Source organism: Pongo abelii, chromosome 12 (assembly GCF_028885655.2).
Source record: "Pongo abelii isolate AG06213 chromosome 12, NHGRI_mPonAbe1-v2.0_pri, whole genome shotgun sequence".
In the NCBI taxonomy this organism is placed as follows: domain Eukaryota; kingdom Metazoa; phylum Chordata; class Mammalia; order Primates; family Hominidae; genus Pongo; species Pongo abelii.
This window is the reverse complement of record NC_071997.2, coordinates 78,204,007-78,220,658: the sequence shown is the minus strand read 5'-3', so window position 1 is coordinate 78,220,658 and position 16,652 is coordinate 78,204,007. Positions and strand designations below refer to the sequence as shown.

Genomic DNA, 16,652 nt, shown 5'->3' with positions numbered 1-16,652 from the left:
GTGGGAGGACAGAGACTGGGATATACCTCGTCACCAGGCTGTATGTTGGAAGAGGCATCATTCTTCTACTAAATCCACAGCTCATGGTGTGAGGTCTTCTCCTAGAGCTACAGGTGTTACTGTGTTTTGCTGGTAGTTACTTCCTCTGGCCCTTTCATGCCTAGGAACAGAAATAACTCCCCAGTGCTGCCAGCCCTGGGGTGCTTCATCAGCTCTCTCTGGTTTCTTATCCCTGCCCACACCTTTGCCATTAGTCACTCTTCTCAATCACTCCGTTTGAGTATGCCATCTATTTCCTGGCAGGACCAGGACTGATACAAAGATGAACTGAAAGCATTTCCCTACTATTTTTTTTTTTGGAAACAGAGTCTCACTCTGTCACCCAGGCCGGAGTGTAGTGGCACGATCTCGGCTCACTGCAACCTCCGCCTCCCAGGTTCAAGTGATGCTTGTGTCTCAGCCTCCCAAGTAGCTGGGACTACAGGCATTCACGACCATGCCCAGCTAATTTTTTGTATTTTTAGTAGAGACAGGGTTTTAACATGTTGGCCAGGCTGGTCTCGAACTCCTGACCTCAGATGATCCGCCCCCACTCAGCCTCCCAGAGTGCTGGGATTACAGGCATGAGCCATCGCATCCGGCCTCCTATTTCTTTTCTTTTCTTTTTTTTTTTTTTTTTTGAGATGGAGTCTCGCCCTGTTGCCCAGGCTAGAGTGCAGTGGTGCCATCTTGGCTCACTACAAACTCTACCTCCCAGATTCAAGCAATTCTCCTGCCTTAGCCTCCAGAGTAGCTGGGATTAAAGGTGTGTGGTACCACACCCGGCTAATTTTTTATATTTTTGCTAGAGACAGGGTTTCATCATGTTGGCCAGGCTGGTCTTGAGCCTCCTACTTCTTTTTTTTTCTTTTTTTTTTTTTAATTTTATTATTATTATACTTTAAGTTTTAGGGTACATGGGCACAGCATGCAGGTTTCTTACATATGTATACATGTGCCATGTTGGTGTGCTGCACCCATTAACTCATCATTTAGCATTAGGTATATCTCCTAATGCTATCTTCCCACTCCCCCCACCCCACAACAGTCCCCGGTGTGTGATGTTCCCCTTCCTGTGTCCATGTGTTCTCATTGATCAATTCCCACCTATGAGTGAGAACATGTGGTGTTTGGTTTTGTGTCCTTGTGATAGTTTGCTGAGAATGATGGTTTCCAGTTTCATCCATGTCCCTACAAAGGACATGAACTCATCATTTTTTATGGCTGCATAGTATTCCATGGTGTATATGAGCCACATTTTCTTAATCCAGTCTATCGTTGTTGGACATTTAGGTTGGTTCCAAGTCTTTGCTATTGTGAATAGTGTCGCTGTAAACATACGTGTGCTTGTGTCTTTATAGCAGCATGATTTATAATCCTTTGGGTATATACCCAGTAATGGGATGTCTGGGTCAAATGGTATTTCTAGTTCTGGATCCCTGAGGAATGGCCACACTGACTTCCACAAGGGTTGAACTAGTTTACAGTCCCACCAACAGTGTAAAAGTGTTCCTATTTCTCCACATCCTCTCTAGCACCTGTTGTTTCCTGACTTTTTAATGATTGCCATTCTAACTGGTGTGAGATGGTATCTCATTGTGGTTTTGATTTGCATTTCTCTGATGGCCAGTGATGATGAGCATTCTTTCATGTGTTTTTTTGGCTGCATAAATGTCTTCTTTTGAGAAGTGTCTGTTCATATCCTTTGCCCACTTTTTGATGGGGTTGTTTGTTTTTTTCTTGTAAATTTGTTTGGGTTCTTTGTAGGGGATATTAGCCCTTTGTCAGATGGGTAGATTGCAAAAATTTTCTCCCATTCTGTAGGTTGCTTGTTCACTCTGATGGTAGTTTCTTTTGCTGTGCAGAAGTTCTTTAGTTTAATTAGATCCCATTTGTCAATTTTGGCTTTTGTTGCCATTGCTTTTGGTGTTTTAGACATGAAGTCCTTGCCCATGCCTATGTCCTGAATGGTATTGCCTAGGTTTTCTTCTAGGGTTTTTATGGTTTTAGGTCTAAAGTTTAAGTCTTTAATCCATCTTGAATTAATTTTTGTATAAGGTGTAAGGAAGGGATCCAGTTTGAGCTTTCTACATATGGCCAGCCAGTTTTCCCAGTACCATTTATTAAATAGGGAATCCTTTCCCCATTGCTTGTTTTTGTCAGGTTTGTCAAAGATCAGATAGTTGTAGATATGCGGCATTATTTCTGAGGGCTCTGTTCTGTTCCATTGGTCTGTATCTCTGTTTTGGTACCAGTACCATGCTGTTTTGGTTACTGTAGCCTTGTAGTATAGTTTGAAGTCGGGTAGCGTGATGCCTCCAGCTTTGTTCTTTTGGCTTAGGATTGACTTGGCAATGCAGGCTCTTTTTTGGTTCCATATGAACTTTAAAGTAGTTTTTTCCAATTCTGTGAAGAAAGTCATTGGTAGCTTGATGGGGATGGCATTGAATCTATAAATTACCTTGGGCAGTATGGCCATTTTCACAATATTGATTCTTCCTACACATGAGCATGTAATGTTCTTCCATTTGTTTGTATCCTCTTTTATTTCATTGAGCAGTGGTTTGTAGTTCTCCTTGAAGAGGTCCTTCACATCTCTTGTAAATTGGATTCCTAGGTATTTTATTCTCTTTGAAGCAATTGTGAATGGGAGTTCACTCATGATTTGGCTGTCTGTCTGTTATTGGTGTGTAAGAATGCTTGTGATTTTTGTACATTGATTTTGTATCCTGAGACTTTGCTGAAGTTGCTTATCAGCTTGAAGAGATTTTGGGCTGACACGATGGGGTTTTCTAGATATACAATCATGTCATCTGCAAACAGGGACAATTTGACTTCCTCTTTTCATAATTGAATACCCTTTATTTCCTTCTCCTGCCTGATTGCCCTGGCCAGAACTTCCAACACTACGTTGAATAGGAGTGGTGAGAGAGGGCATCCCTGTCTTGTGCCCGTTTTCAAAGGGAATGCTTCCAGTTTTTGCCCATTCAGTATGATATTGGTTGTGGGTTTGTCATAGATAGCTCTTATCATTTTGAGATACATCCCATCAATACCTAATTTATTGAGAGTTTTTAGCATGAAGGGTTGTTGAATTTTGTCAAAGGCCTTTTCTGCATCTATTGAGATAATCACGTGGTTTTTGTCTTTGGTTCTGTTTATATGCTGGATTACATTTATTGATTTGCGTACGTTGAACCAGCCTTGCATCCCAGGGATGAAGCCCACTTGATCATGGTGGATAAGTTTTTTGATATGCTGCTGGATTCGGTTTGCCAGTATTTTATTGAGGATTTTTGCATCAATGTTCTTCAAGGATATTGGTCTAAAATTCTCTTTTTTTGTTGTGTCTCTGCCAGGCTTTGGTATCAGGATGATGCTGGCCTCATAAAATGAGTTAGGGAGGATTCCCTCTTTTTCTATTGATTGGAATAGTTTCAGAAGGAATGGTGCCAGCTCCTCTTTGTACCTCTGGTATAATTCGGCTGTGAATCCATCTGGTCCTGCACTTTTTTTGCTTGGTAAGCTATTGATTATTGCCTCAATTTCAGATCCTGTTATTGGTCTATTCAGAGATTCAACTTCTTCCTGGTTTAGTCTTGGGAGGGTGTATGTGTTGAGGAATTTATCCATTTCTTCTATATTTTCTAGTTTATTTGCATAGAGGTGTTTATAGTATTCTGTGATGGTAGTTTGTATTTCTGTGGGATTGGTGGTGATATCCCCTTTATCATTTTTTATTGCGTCTATTTGATTCTTCTCTCTTTTCTTCTTTATTAGTCTTTCTAGTGGTCTACCAATTTTGTTGATCTTTTCAAAAAACCAGCTCCTGGATTCATTAATTTTTTGAAGGGTTTTTTGTGTCTCTATTTCCTTCAGTTCTGCTCTGATCTTAGTTATTTCTTGCCTTCTGCTAGCTTTTTGAATGTGTTTGCTCTTGCTTTTCTAGTTCTTTTAATTGTGATGTTAGGGTGTCAATTTTAGATCTTTCCTGCTTTCTCTTGTGGGCATTTAGTGCTATAAGTTTCCCTCTACACACTGCTTTGAATGTGTCCCAGAGATTCTGGTATGTTGTGTCTTTGTTCTCATTGGCTTCAAAGAACATGTTTATTTCTGCCTTCATTTCATTATTTACCCAGTAGTCATTCAGGAGCAGGTTGTCAGTTTCCATGTAGTTGAGCGGTTTTGAGTGAGTTTCTTAATGCTGAGTTCTAGTTTGATTGCACTGTGGTCTGAGAGACAGTTTGTTATAATTTCTGTTCTTTTACATTTGCTGAGGAGTGCTTTACTTCCAGCTGTGTGGTCAATTTTGGAGTAGGTGTGATGTGGTGCTGAAAAGAATGTATATTCTGTTGATTTGGGGTGGAGAGTTCTGTAGATTTCTATTAGGTCTGCTTCATGCAGAGCTGAGTTCAATTCCTGGGTATCCTTGTTAACTTTCTGTCTCATTGATCTGTCTAATGTTGACAGTGGGGTGTTAAAGTCTCCCATTATTATTGTGTGGGAGTCTAAGTCTCTTTGTAGGTCACTAAGGACTTGCTTTATGAATCTGGATGCTCCTGTATTGGGTGCATATATATTTAGGATAGTTAGCTCTTCTTGTTGAATTGATCCTTTTACCATTATGTAATGGCCTTCTTTGTCTCTTTTGATCTTTGTTGGTTTAAAGTCTGTTTTATCAGAGACTAGGATTACAACCCCTGCCTTTTTTTGTTTTCCATTTGCTTGGTAGATCTTCCTCCATCCCTTTATTTTGAGCCTATGTGTGTCTCTGCACTTGAGATGGGTTTTCTGAATACAGTACACTGATGAGTCTTGACTCTTTATCCAATTTGCCAGTCTGTGTCTTTTAATTGGAGCATTTAGCCCATTTACATTTAAGGTTAATATTGTTATATATGAATTTGATCCTGTCATTATGATGTTAGCTGGTTATTTTGCTCATTAGTTGATGCAGTTTCTTCCTAGCCTTGATGGTCTTTACAATTTGGCATGTTTTTGCAGTGGCTGGTACCAGTTGTTCCTTTCCATGTTTAGTGCTTCCTTCAGGAGCTTTTTTAGGGCAGGCCTGGTGGTGACAAAATCTCTCAGCATTCGCTTCTCTGTAAAGTATTTTATTTCTCCTTCACTTATGAAGCTTAGTTTGGCTGGATATGAAATTCTGGGTTGAAAATTCTTTTCTTTAAGAATGTTGAATATTGGTCCCCACTCTCTTCTGGCTTGTAGAGTTTCTGCTGAGAGATCCGCTGTTAGTCTGATGGGCTTCCCTTTGTGGGTAACCCGACCTTTCTCTCTGGCTGCCCTTAACATTTTTTCCTTCATTTCAACTTTGGTGAATCTAACAATTATGTGTCTTGGAGTTGCTCTTCTTGAGGAGTATCTTTGTGGCGTTCTCTGTATTTCCTGAATTCGAATGTTGGCCTGCCTTTCTATATTGGGGAAGTTCTCCTGGATAATATCCTGCAGAGTGTTTTCCAACTTGGTTCCATTCTCCCCATCACTTTCAGGTACACCAATCAGATGTAGATTTGGTCTTTTCATATAGTCCCACATTTCTTGGAGGCTTTGTTCATTTCTTCTTATTCTTTTTTCTCTAAACTTCCCTTCTCGCTTCATTTGATTCATTTTGTCTTCCATCACTGATACCCTTTCTTCCAGTTGATTGCATCGGCTACTGAGGCTTCTGCATTCGTCACGTAGCTCTTGTGCCTTGGTTTTCAGCTCCATCAGGTCCTTTAAGTACTTCTCTGCATTGGTTATTCTAGTTATCCATTCGCCTATTTTTTTTCAAAGCTTTTAACTTCTTTGCCATTGGTTCGAATTTCCTCCTGTAGCTCGGAGTAGTTTGATCTTCTGAAGCCTTCTTCTCTCAACTTGTCAAAGTCATTCTCCATCCAGCTTTGTTCTGTTGCTGGCGAGGAGCTGCATTCCTTTGGAGGAGGAGAGGCGCTCTGATTTTTAGAGTTTCCAGTTTTTCTGCTCTGTTTTTTTCCCATCTTTGTGGTTTTACCTACCTTTGGTCTTTGATGATGGTGACGTACAGATGGGTTTTTGGTGTGGATGTCCTTTCTGTTTGTTAGTTTTCCTTCTAACAGACAGGACCCTCAGCTGCAGGTCTGTTGGAGTTTGCTAGAGGTCCACTCCAGACCCTGTCTGCCTGGGTATCAGCAGCGGTGGCTGCAGAACAGTGGATATTGGTGAACCGCAGATGCTGCTGCCTGATCGTTCCTCTGGAAGTTTTGTCTCAGAGGAGTACCCAGCCGTGTGAGGTGTCAGTCTGCCCCCACTCGGGGGTGCCTCCCAGTTAGGCTACTCGGGGGTCAGGGACCCACTTGAGGAGGCAGTCTGCCTGTTGTCAGATCTCAAGCTGCGTGCTGGGAGAACCACTACTCTCTTCAAAGCTGTCAGAGAGGGACATTTAAGTCTGCAGAGGTTACTGCTGTCTTTTTGTTTGCCTGTACCCTGCCCCCAGAGGTGGAGCCTACAGATGCAGGCAGGCCTCCTTGAGCTGTGGTGGGCTCCACCCAGTTCGAGCTTCCTGGCCGCTTTGTTTACCTAATCAAACAACTAACTCGGCAATGGCGGTCACCCCTCCCCCAGCCTGGCTGCCGCCTTGCAGTTCGATCTCAGACTGCTGTGCTAGCAATGAGTGAGACTCCGTGGGCGTAGGACCCTCTGAGCCAGGTACGGCATATGATCTCCTGGTGTGCTGTTTTTTAAGCCTGTTGGAAAAGCGCAATATTAGGGTGGGAGTGACCCGATTTTCCAGGTGCCGTCTGTTACCTCTTTCTTTGACTAGAAAAGGGAATTCCCTGTCCCCTTGCGCTTCCCGGGTGAGGCGATGCCTCACCCTGCTGCGGCTCACGCACGGTGCGCTGCACCCACTGTCCTGCACCTACTGTCTGGCACTCCCCAGTGAGATGAACCCGGTACCTCAGTTGGAAATGCAGAAATCACCCATCTTCTGTGTCGCTCACGCTGGGAGCTATAGACCGGGGCTGTTCCTATTTGGCCATCTTGGCTCCTCCCGAGCCTCCTACTTCTTAATGATTCTACTAAAACATGATTTTTATTGGCCATGTATAATTTCATCATGTAGACTTAAAAGGATTTCTTTGACTCCGTATTGTTATAGTATATATATACTTTTTATATTGATTTTTATCACAATACATCAAAGCATTTATTATGCCATTAAAAACTTCCAAGAAACACATTTTTAAATGACTGTTATATTACGGCTAGACCGTGAACCTTGAGTTGTTTATTCAGTAGTGCTAAGAGATTTGTTCTAATCCACCTGATTTCTTTTGTGCAGTGTTTATAGTGACTAAAGAAATGTAATTTCAAGATGATTGGGCTGGCTATACTCTGTAGCTACCACAGAAGAAAGCAAGGCTATGCCCCAATCCCACCACATTAAGATCCCCAGTTCAGGGCTCTTCATTAAAACAGCTAAACAAACTGGTGTAAACAGTACTTTTACTTGAATTTAACATCTTTTATGTTTTCTGGGCCAGACTTTGTGTGGATATTGGATAATAGGCTTGGTGGCCCTTTTATATCCCTTGTGTACTTGTAATTCTAGGAAAAATACAAAGCACTTAGTGGGAAGGATTTGAAAGAGAATACAGTTTGATCACCATGTAACTTGAGTAAAAATAGCACCATAATTGAAAACACTAAGATTAGGGTTTTAAGGAAAGAGTAAGACTGGAACAAAGTAACCATGAACTTTTCAATTCTGGGCTGCGAGTTCTCTTCATTATTCAGTGACCCTTTGTGAGTTCTTGTCTTAGTCCATTCACGCTACTATAACAAAATACCATAGACTAGGTGACTTGTAAACAACAAAAATTTATTTCTCATGGATCTGGAGGCTGGGATGTCCAAGATCAAGGTGCCGGCAGATTCGGTGTCTGGTGGGGGCTTCCTTCTTGTTTCATAGGCAGCTGTCTTCTTGCTGTGTCCTCACATGGTGCAAAGGGTGAGGGAGCTCTCTAGGGTCTATTTAATGAAGTTTTTTGAGAAAAAACTCAAAGTGCTTTCTAAATTTATCTCACTCAACAACAATCAGTGCAGACCTGTGAGCAAATGTAGGTGGTGTGAGGGGTGGGTGGGTGGGTGGGGGAGGAGCATCTTCCTACCACCAAGCAAGCAATTAGTTTTGTAGCAGATACCAACTGGGTATCCTCCAATTCAGTTCTGACACTATCTACTTGGAGATAGCATCAGATCGTTACCGGAAAGGGGTCCTGATCCAGACCCTAAGAGAGGGTTCTTGGAAATAATTCAGGGCAAGTCGGCGGAGTAAAGTGAAAGCAAGCTTATTAGGAAAGTAAAGGAATAAAAGAATGGCTACTTCAGAGACAGAGCAGCCCCAAGGGATGCTGGTTGCCCATTTTTTATGGTTATTTCTTGATTATATGCTAAACAAGGGGTGGATTATTCATGCCTCCCCTTTTTAGACCATATAGGGTAACTTCCTGATGTTGCCATGGCATTTGTAAACTGTCATGGTGCTGGTGGGAGTGCAGCAATGAGGATGACCAGAGGTCACTCTCATCACCATCTTGGTTTTGGTGGGTTTTGGCTGGCTTCTTGACTGCAGCCTGTTTTATCAGCAAGGTCTTTATGACCTGTATCTTGTGCTGACCTCCTGTCTCATCCTGTGTCTGGGAATGCAGCCCAGTAGGTTTCAGCCTTATTTTACCCAGCTCCTATTCAAGATGGAGTTTTTCCAGTTGAAATGCCTCTGACAAGATCCCACAGATTGGGGGCTCAGTCCCCAAGTTTCCCTCTTAAGCCCCAGAAATCGGTAGCAAGTCTGGGCCTCTGGAACTTCTGACCAACTGACTGGCTTCAAGTGGGGGTTCCCGTGACCCCTCCTTGAATTCAATTAATTTTCTAGGGTAGCTCATAAAACTTGGAAACTTATATTTACCAGTTTATTATAAAGGATATTACCAAGGTTGCAGATTTAGAGATGCATATTACATGCAGCTTCCATGCTGTCCTGGGCATACCACCCTCCAGGAGTCTCCAGGTGCTTAGCTCTCTGGAAGTTCTCCATCCTAAAGCTACCACCTGGGGGTTGCCAGGCATTAGTCAATCATTAGCATATTAAAAAACATCACTTCGGAGATTCTGAGGATTTTAGGAGTTCTATGCCAGAAAACTGTGATCAAAGACCAAATATATATTTGTTGGTCTTCTTTCTTTTTGAGACAGGGTCTTGCTCTGTTGCCCAGGCTAAAGTGTGGTGGCATGATCATGGCTCACTGCAGTTTCAACCTCCTGGGCTCAAACAATCCTCCCACCTAAGCCTCCTGAGTAGCTGGGACCACAGGCACACACCACCATGCCAGGCTAATTTTTGTATTTTTTTGTGGAGATGGGATTTTGCCATGTTGCCCAGGTCTGTCTCGAACTCCTGAGTTCAAGCAGTCGCCTGCCTCAGCCTCCGAAAATTCTGAGATTTCAGGTGTGAGCCATTGCACCCAGCCCAGATATATATTTGTTAATATCACAGACATTAATCCCGTTCATGAAGGCTCAGCCCTCACAACCTAATCACCTTTTAAAGGACCCACCTCCAAATACTCTCACATTGGGCATTGGATTTCAAGATAGGAATTTTAGAGGGACGTAAACATTCAGACCATAGCATATCTCTTTGCTTAGGTTAACCTTGTTTTAGTATTACAAAAAGCACTTAAGTGTGTTCATTCATTCATTGTATTCAAAACCTATTTATCAAGAACCTACTATGTTCAAAGCACTAGGATATGGCTGTGAACAGCTGGAAAAATTACCCACTCTCATACCACTAACATTTCTCAAGGGAGTCGGATAACTAACAAATAAACAAGATTATTGTGAATTGTGACAAGTCCTAGAAGGAAATAAACAGGATGATGAAAGAGAGTAAGTGGGGCAGGACACTTTAGATTGGATGGTCAGGGATAATACAAAGCTCATTTTATGTGTTATGGAAGGTAGTGTGTTTGAATGGAGTAAGAGGAAACTAGAACTGAAGTCCAGCTTTATCACCTTGTACAAGTTTCTTAACCTTGCTGAACGCCGTGACAGGCTGAAAATATAACAAGAACATAATGATAATAATCCCTACTACTTATAGTAGTAGCAGAATTAAACCAGAGAAAACTCCTGGCATTGTAAGCATGACTTTCTGCCAGGCCCCACATAAATATTAATTTTCTATTAACTTTCCTAAAATTACATATAATCTGAATTCTGTAATACCCATTTCCAGTGATGTAATTTTAAGAAATTGTTCCATACATCTTCAAATCAATTTAATTCATCAAATATTTATTGAGCACTTACTATGTGCCAGTCTCTGGTGACATGATGGTGAATAGAATAAACAGTATCCCTGCCTGGTCAGGGTTTAATTATTGATCTTATTTGGCTGAGACTCACGAAGCCATTTCTGGCCACTGGTTCTCCTGACTAGTAGTAATGACTTTTTACCCCACTGGTATGCACATTTTATGTTAAACTTTTTTGTTGTTGTAAAATAAAATAAACATTTAAAAAGGTTCATAAAACATAGGCCATAAATCTTAAAATCTGAGGGACCCTCTCTTACAAAAACCCTATATACTTATTTATGTGTCTAATACAAACTTCTACCATTCTGCCACTAAAGATAACAAAGAAAACAGAAAAATAGAAGACAATTTTTTTTTTTTTTTTTTTTGAGACGGAGTTTTGCTTTTTCACCCAGGCTGGAGTATGGTGGCACAATCTCGGCTCACTGCAACCTCCGCCTTCGGGTTTCAAGTGATTCTCCTGCCTCAGCCTCCAGAGTAGCTGGGATTACAGGCGCCCGCCACCACGTCAGTCTAATTTTTGTATTTTTAGTAGAGACAGAGTTTTGTCATGTTGGCCAGGCTGGTCTCGAACTCCTGACCTCGTGATCCACCTGCTTCAGCCTCCCAAAGTGCTGGGATTACAGGGAAGATAAATTTTGTTGTTGTTGTTGACAGAGTCTCACTCTGTTGCCCAGTCTGAAATGTGGTGGCACAATCATGGTTCACTGAAGCCTTGACCTTCCAGGCTCAAGCACTTCTCTCACCTTAGCCTTCTGACTAGCTGGGACTACAGGCATGCGTCACCATGCCCAGCTATTTTTTCTATTTTTTTTTGTAGAGGTGGAGCCTGTTGCAACTCCTGGGCTCAAGCAGTCCTCCTGTCTTGGCCTCCCAAAGTCCTGGAATTACAGGTGTGAGCAACCATTCTTGGTAGAAGATAAAATTTGTGATCACCGTTTGGTGTCTGGACAGTCTTGTCTCTTGGGCCTGGAGGAGTAAAGCAGAGTCAGTCATGCAAAGTCACGTAACTGGCAGAGACTCCTTGAATTTAGAACAGTTTGTTTAACCAAGTGGAAGTTGTTTTTTTTTTCTTTTTCTTGGCTTATTATTTGCCTATAGTGGCAGTGGCCATCTTGGGGCAGACCCAGGGTTCACAAAACTTGCCAGGGAGACCTGGCCCCATAGCTCTGGAAATACTTCATATGGAAAGGATAAAGGGTATCTATATTAAACCAACATCAACATGATAATGATGAAATGCTAAAGGCAAATATAACTCAAGCTAGGAACAACTTACAGATATTTGCCATCACTACCATTTAACATAAACGGCCCACAATCCTTATTTCCAAACCTTGAGTTTTAAGTCAAGTTAATAAGTTGTTAAAGGAAATATGTTCTATATGTTCTATATCTCTGCCTTGATAAATAAACCTTTCATGACTTATAAGTCAAAAATACAAATCAAAATTGTAAAGCTATGGTTTACATATGACTACAAGTTGACAAAATATAAAAAATGATTGAATTTAATAATTGTTATACATGTCTGGGTGTTCTGATGATGTGGTAGCATTTTGAGATGAGTGATAAGATAAAATAATGAGTTATAATTTATTCTATAAAATTTATTTTCCTTGATTTCATTTCAGTAAAATCATTAATTTTATTATAATGAAGATATTCATATCAGGCACATGGCTTATGCCTGTAATCCCAGCACTTTAGGAAGCTGAGGCAGGAGCATCACTTGAGCCCAGAATGTTCAGGCTACAGTGAGCTGTGATTGCACCACTGCACTTCAGCCTGGGCGACAGAGCGAGACCCAGTCTCAAAAAAAAAGAAAAAAAGATTAACTTCATTTTTTTCTATTCACAGTAATGACCTCAAATATTTTAAAAATGTAATTGTATTAAAATGTGCCTAATTTGAACATATTTTCATAAAAGTAAATTATAGCAATTGCAAAAATGTGAAAGATTAAATTATATTTTTCAAAAATGTCATTTATCTTCTAAAATATCTCAAGTTGTCTATTCTAAGATGAACTACAAATTATAATTTATGAATGTATTTAATCTGAACATTTAAACTTTAATCTATTGAAAATCTTATAATTTAATCTTATATTTTCATGAAAATAAAATTATTCTTAATTTTAGTGCTAATTGATCATCTAGTTATCAAGGTGAAGAATTGGTATCACACTTGGAGCATGTTATAGCTACATGTACAGACGTTCACATTTAAGAGTAATGCGAGTTATTTCTCTAGAATCACAAATTGGAAACCAAAGAGAAGCAAGATGATAGATGCTCAACACTTCCAGAAAGATACTTCCTTATGCAAGAATCTATTGCATTCGTTTAATCTAAGAGAAGGGATTTGACAAGGTAATTTGTCATTTCTTTCACCTAAGCATTCCTACTTAGATCCTCCCAGGAGTTGGAAGCAGGGTCTGTCTCCAAGGCCACAGTAATACAACCTTTAGAAACAGTAATTTTTTATTTTGAGAACACAGGGCCAGACATACAAAGAAATATTTCTCAGGGACCTGAGTGGTATTAGTCAAGAGAATGGATGTTTAACATTGTGGGTTGCATTTGCCAGTTCTAAGCGCCACATTCTGAGTGACAGAGGCACTTACATATATTCCTTAGTATGTTAATTTTTTTATATTTTTGTTCATGGGGACCTTATACAGTGTGAGCCCCAAGCAGCAGGCCTCTTGCTTAGCCAAGGGCATCCTGGCCAGGACTTCCAGTTATATAAACCAGTAAATGTTTTCATGCTTAAGCTAGTTTAAACTAAAAAAAAAGAAAGAAAAAAATCCTAAATCATACAAGTAGGTAGAAAATATAACAGACAATAAGATACCATTCATGGTAGAACTCTAAATAAAAATATCTAGAATTAAATAAACATAGGTAATAAATACAAGTGTGATAAATATAATTAAATAAACGAATGTGGTAAATAGATGATGTGCAGACTATATGGGAAGACAATTTACAAGCCCTTATTGAAAGGCATGTTAGAAAAGCAGAAAACTTGAATAAATGGGAAGAGGTGCTACGTTTTAGATGAAGAGACTCCATGTTGTAACAATATCAATTCATTTCAAATTAACTAATGCATTTAAGCAATTCTTTTTTTTTTTTTTTTTTTGGAGACAAGAGTTTCACTCTGTCGCCCAGGCTGGAGTGCAGTGGCGCCTTCTCGGTTCAGTGAAACCTCTGCCTCCTGGGTTCAAGCAGTTCTCTGCCTCAGCCTCCTGAGTAGCTGGGATTACAGGTGCCCACCACCACTCCTGGCTTATTTTTTGTATTTTTAGTAGAGACGGGGTTTCACCATCTTGGCCAGGCTGATCTTGAACTCCTTAAGCAATTCTAATTGTAATGAAAATTGTGATTGTCTCCCCAACATCCATTCTATGCCAGGTCTATGGGTGCCCCTGATTAATCCAAGCAAATAATCTAAATCCTTGCCTTAGTTATGATTGATAAGAGAATGGGCAGGTGACAGGATTCAGATTAATGACACAGAAAAAATGGTTTGCTGGTAGCTTTTACTCTTCTGCCAGATGTGAATGAGGATGCAATGGTCCAGGCTGCTTCTGGCAGCCATTCTATGCCCATGAGGAGATCTAGCTGCAGGGTGAACTTGACACAGCGGATGGCAGAGCTGGAAGATAGGAGATGAAAATACATGTGTTATTCAATGGTATTGAGGGCCATTGTTTTGGGAAACCCTGAAATTTGGTTATCAATGCCAACAAATCTCTATTGTTTAATCCTCTTGGAATTGAGCTTTTGGTTATTTACAGCCTAAAGCATAGGGATTTTTTTTTAAAAAGAAACAACAAAAATTTAGAATGAGGAATTAAAAATCCTATAGTAATTTTGGCAGTCTAATTTAATACAGATATTGGCCAGTTAGGTTAATGAAATAGAATAGAAAGTCTAGATAGATAAATATGCATTTATTTGGTGAACAATGCTGACAACATTGATAGTTATTTTGAAAAATAATAAATTTATTTCCTCCTACAAAACCAATCATATGCAGATTAAAGGATTAAACTATTAAAGAGCTGGAAGAATATACAGACACCAAGTCTTAGAGTTAGTGAGGGCCTAATAAGCTGAAAGTCAAATAAAATACGAAGGTGTAGGATCGTCTTGAAGTATTTAAAACATTATATGCCAAGGAATACTATAAGCAAAATGTAAATTGTTAAAATACAGTTGAAATATATGTATTATAAATATAATATTAAATATTTGAAATATAAAACACTGCAAAAAACATCCAAATAGAAAAAAAGTTCAGGTAGCTCACAAGAGAAGAAAAAACATTGATCTGCAAATACATGTGAAATGTTTAATATCCCTAGTAGTTAAGAAAATTGAATATAAAGAGAGAACTTTTTTAAACCATTAAATTGGCAAAGATTAAAAAGAATGCTAGCACAACATTGTGAATGTACTAAATGTCATTGAGTAATTGTTCACTTTAAAATATTGAATTTTATGTTACATATGAAATTCGCCTCAACTTTTAGAAAAACAAGAGGAGAAAAAAAGAATATAATGGAATAGCCAGAGTGGGAAGTATATAGAGAAGTAGCTTCTCTCAGGCACTGCAGTTTGCATTGTAAATTGGTATGTAAATTTTGCAAGACTAATTAACAGTATGTAGATAAAGCCTTGAAAATATTCATATTCTTTCCTTTCTTCCTATAATTACACTTATAGAAATATGTACCTAGGAAATAATCAGATATTAGATTTATATATAAATACCATTTTGTTGTTGTTGTTATCATTTTCAGAGATGGAGTTTCGCTCTTGTTGCCCAGGCTGGAGTACAATGGCATGGTTTCAGCTCACTGCAACCTCTGCCTTCCGGGTTCAAGTGATTCTTCTGCCTCAGCCTCCCTAGTAGCTGGCATTACAGGTGCCCGTTACCATGCCTGGCTAATTTTTGTATTTTTATTACTTTACTTTATTTTATTTATTTTATTTTATTTTATTTTATGACAGTTTCACTCTTGTCACCCAGGCTGGAGTGCAGTGGCATGATCTTGGCTCACTGCAACCTTGGGCTCCCAGGTTCAAGCGATTCTCCTGCCTTAGCCTCCCAAGTATCTGGGATTACATGAATGCGCTACCACACCCAGCTAATTTTTTATTTTTACAACATGGTTTCACCATGTTGGCCAAGCTGGTCTCGAACTCCTGACCTCAGGTGATCCACCTGCCTCGGCCTCCCAAAGTGCTGAGATTACAGGTGTGTGTGCCACTGCGCCTAGGCAACTTATGATTTTAAAAATAACACTCTGGCTGCTGTGGAGAAAGGAGTATGGCAGGGGAAGAGAGGAAGCCAGGAACCAGTTAGGAAGGAGGCTATCATATGGTTCCCACAGGGCCAGCTACATAGTTTGTGGGGCCTCCAGCAAAATGAAAATGTGGGGGCTCTTGTTCAAAAAGCAAGGGGAAGAGAGTACCATTAAAGGTACTAAACTATAAAACTTTTTGTTTCACAGTCCATCAACTTGTCATGGTGTGTTTTTGTTGTTTTGTTATTTAATGTCATTCTAAGTAAAGAAAAATTAAAGCTTAAAAATATTAGTATGAATTTTACCATTCATCTGTATATTGTGCAATGCTGGTTTTAAATGCAAATATAAGAACATTTTTAGGGATAAAAGACTTATAAAAAATGAATAAAATCAATAAATTAAAGAAAACATTTAGCTCATATCCAGAATCACTGATACTACACAACTTATATTTCATAGTTCATACATGCATATGTACTTTGTTCTTACCAGAACTGTGGAAATGCGGCACAAAACAAGCTCAACTGTTTTATTTCACTTCTCGTTCCATGCCCATTCCACCAACACTCTTTCCCCTCAGCTTCCTGATAGATAAAAGATGGGCAAGGAAAAGGAGCTCTGGGTTGCCCTATGGTTCCCTTTCCTTCTCTCGTCATTTTCAGCATGGGTGCTAGGTTAACAAAGGGAAGTAACACAAATAAGAGAGGTTACTATAGGGTTTCTTGGTCATTTAGGTTTCTCAGAACACTATTGCCTTTTTTCTGTGCTCACAGTCAATTCTGGTTCAAAAGGCAAGCATGGCCTGTCAGCCCTGTGAGCACTCCTTGCTCGCTGAGTTGTAGATGTAACACTCTTACTTCATACTTGCTTCTAGGCTCACTAAGCTCCCATGCATTGTGGTAAGCTAAAATTCTGTGCTCATGGGACAT

The 16,652-nt window shown here is 39.9% G+C and overlaps 1 protein-coding gene across 5 annotated transcripts in view; it reads left to right on the top strand.

Annotated features, from left to right (window-relative positions):
- The window catches only part of ACYP2 (acylphosphatase 2), a 343,289-nt gene that overhangs the window by 219,220 nt on the left and 107,417 nt on the right, over positions 1–16,652 (top strand). The window lies entirely within an intron of this gene.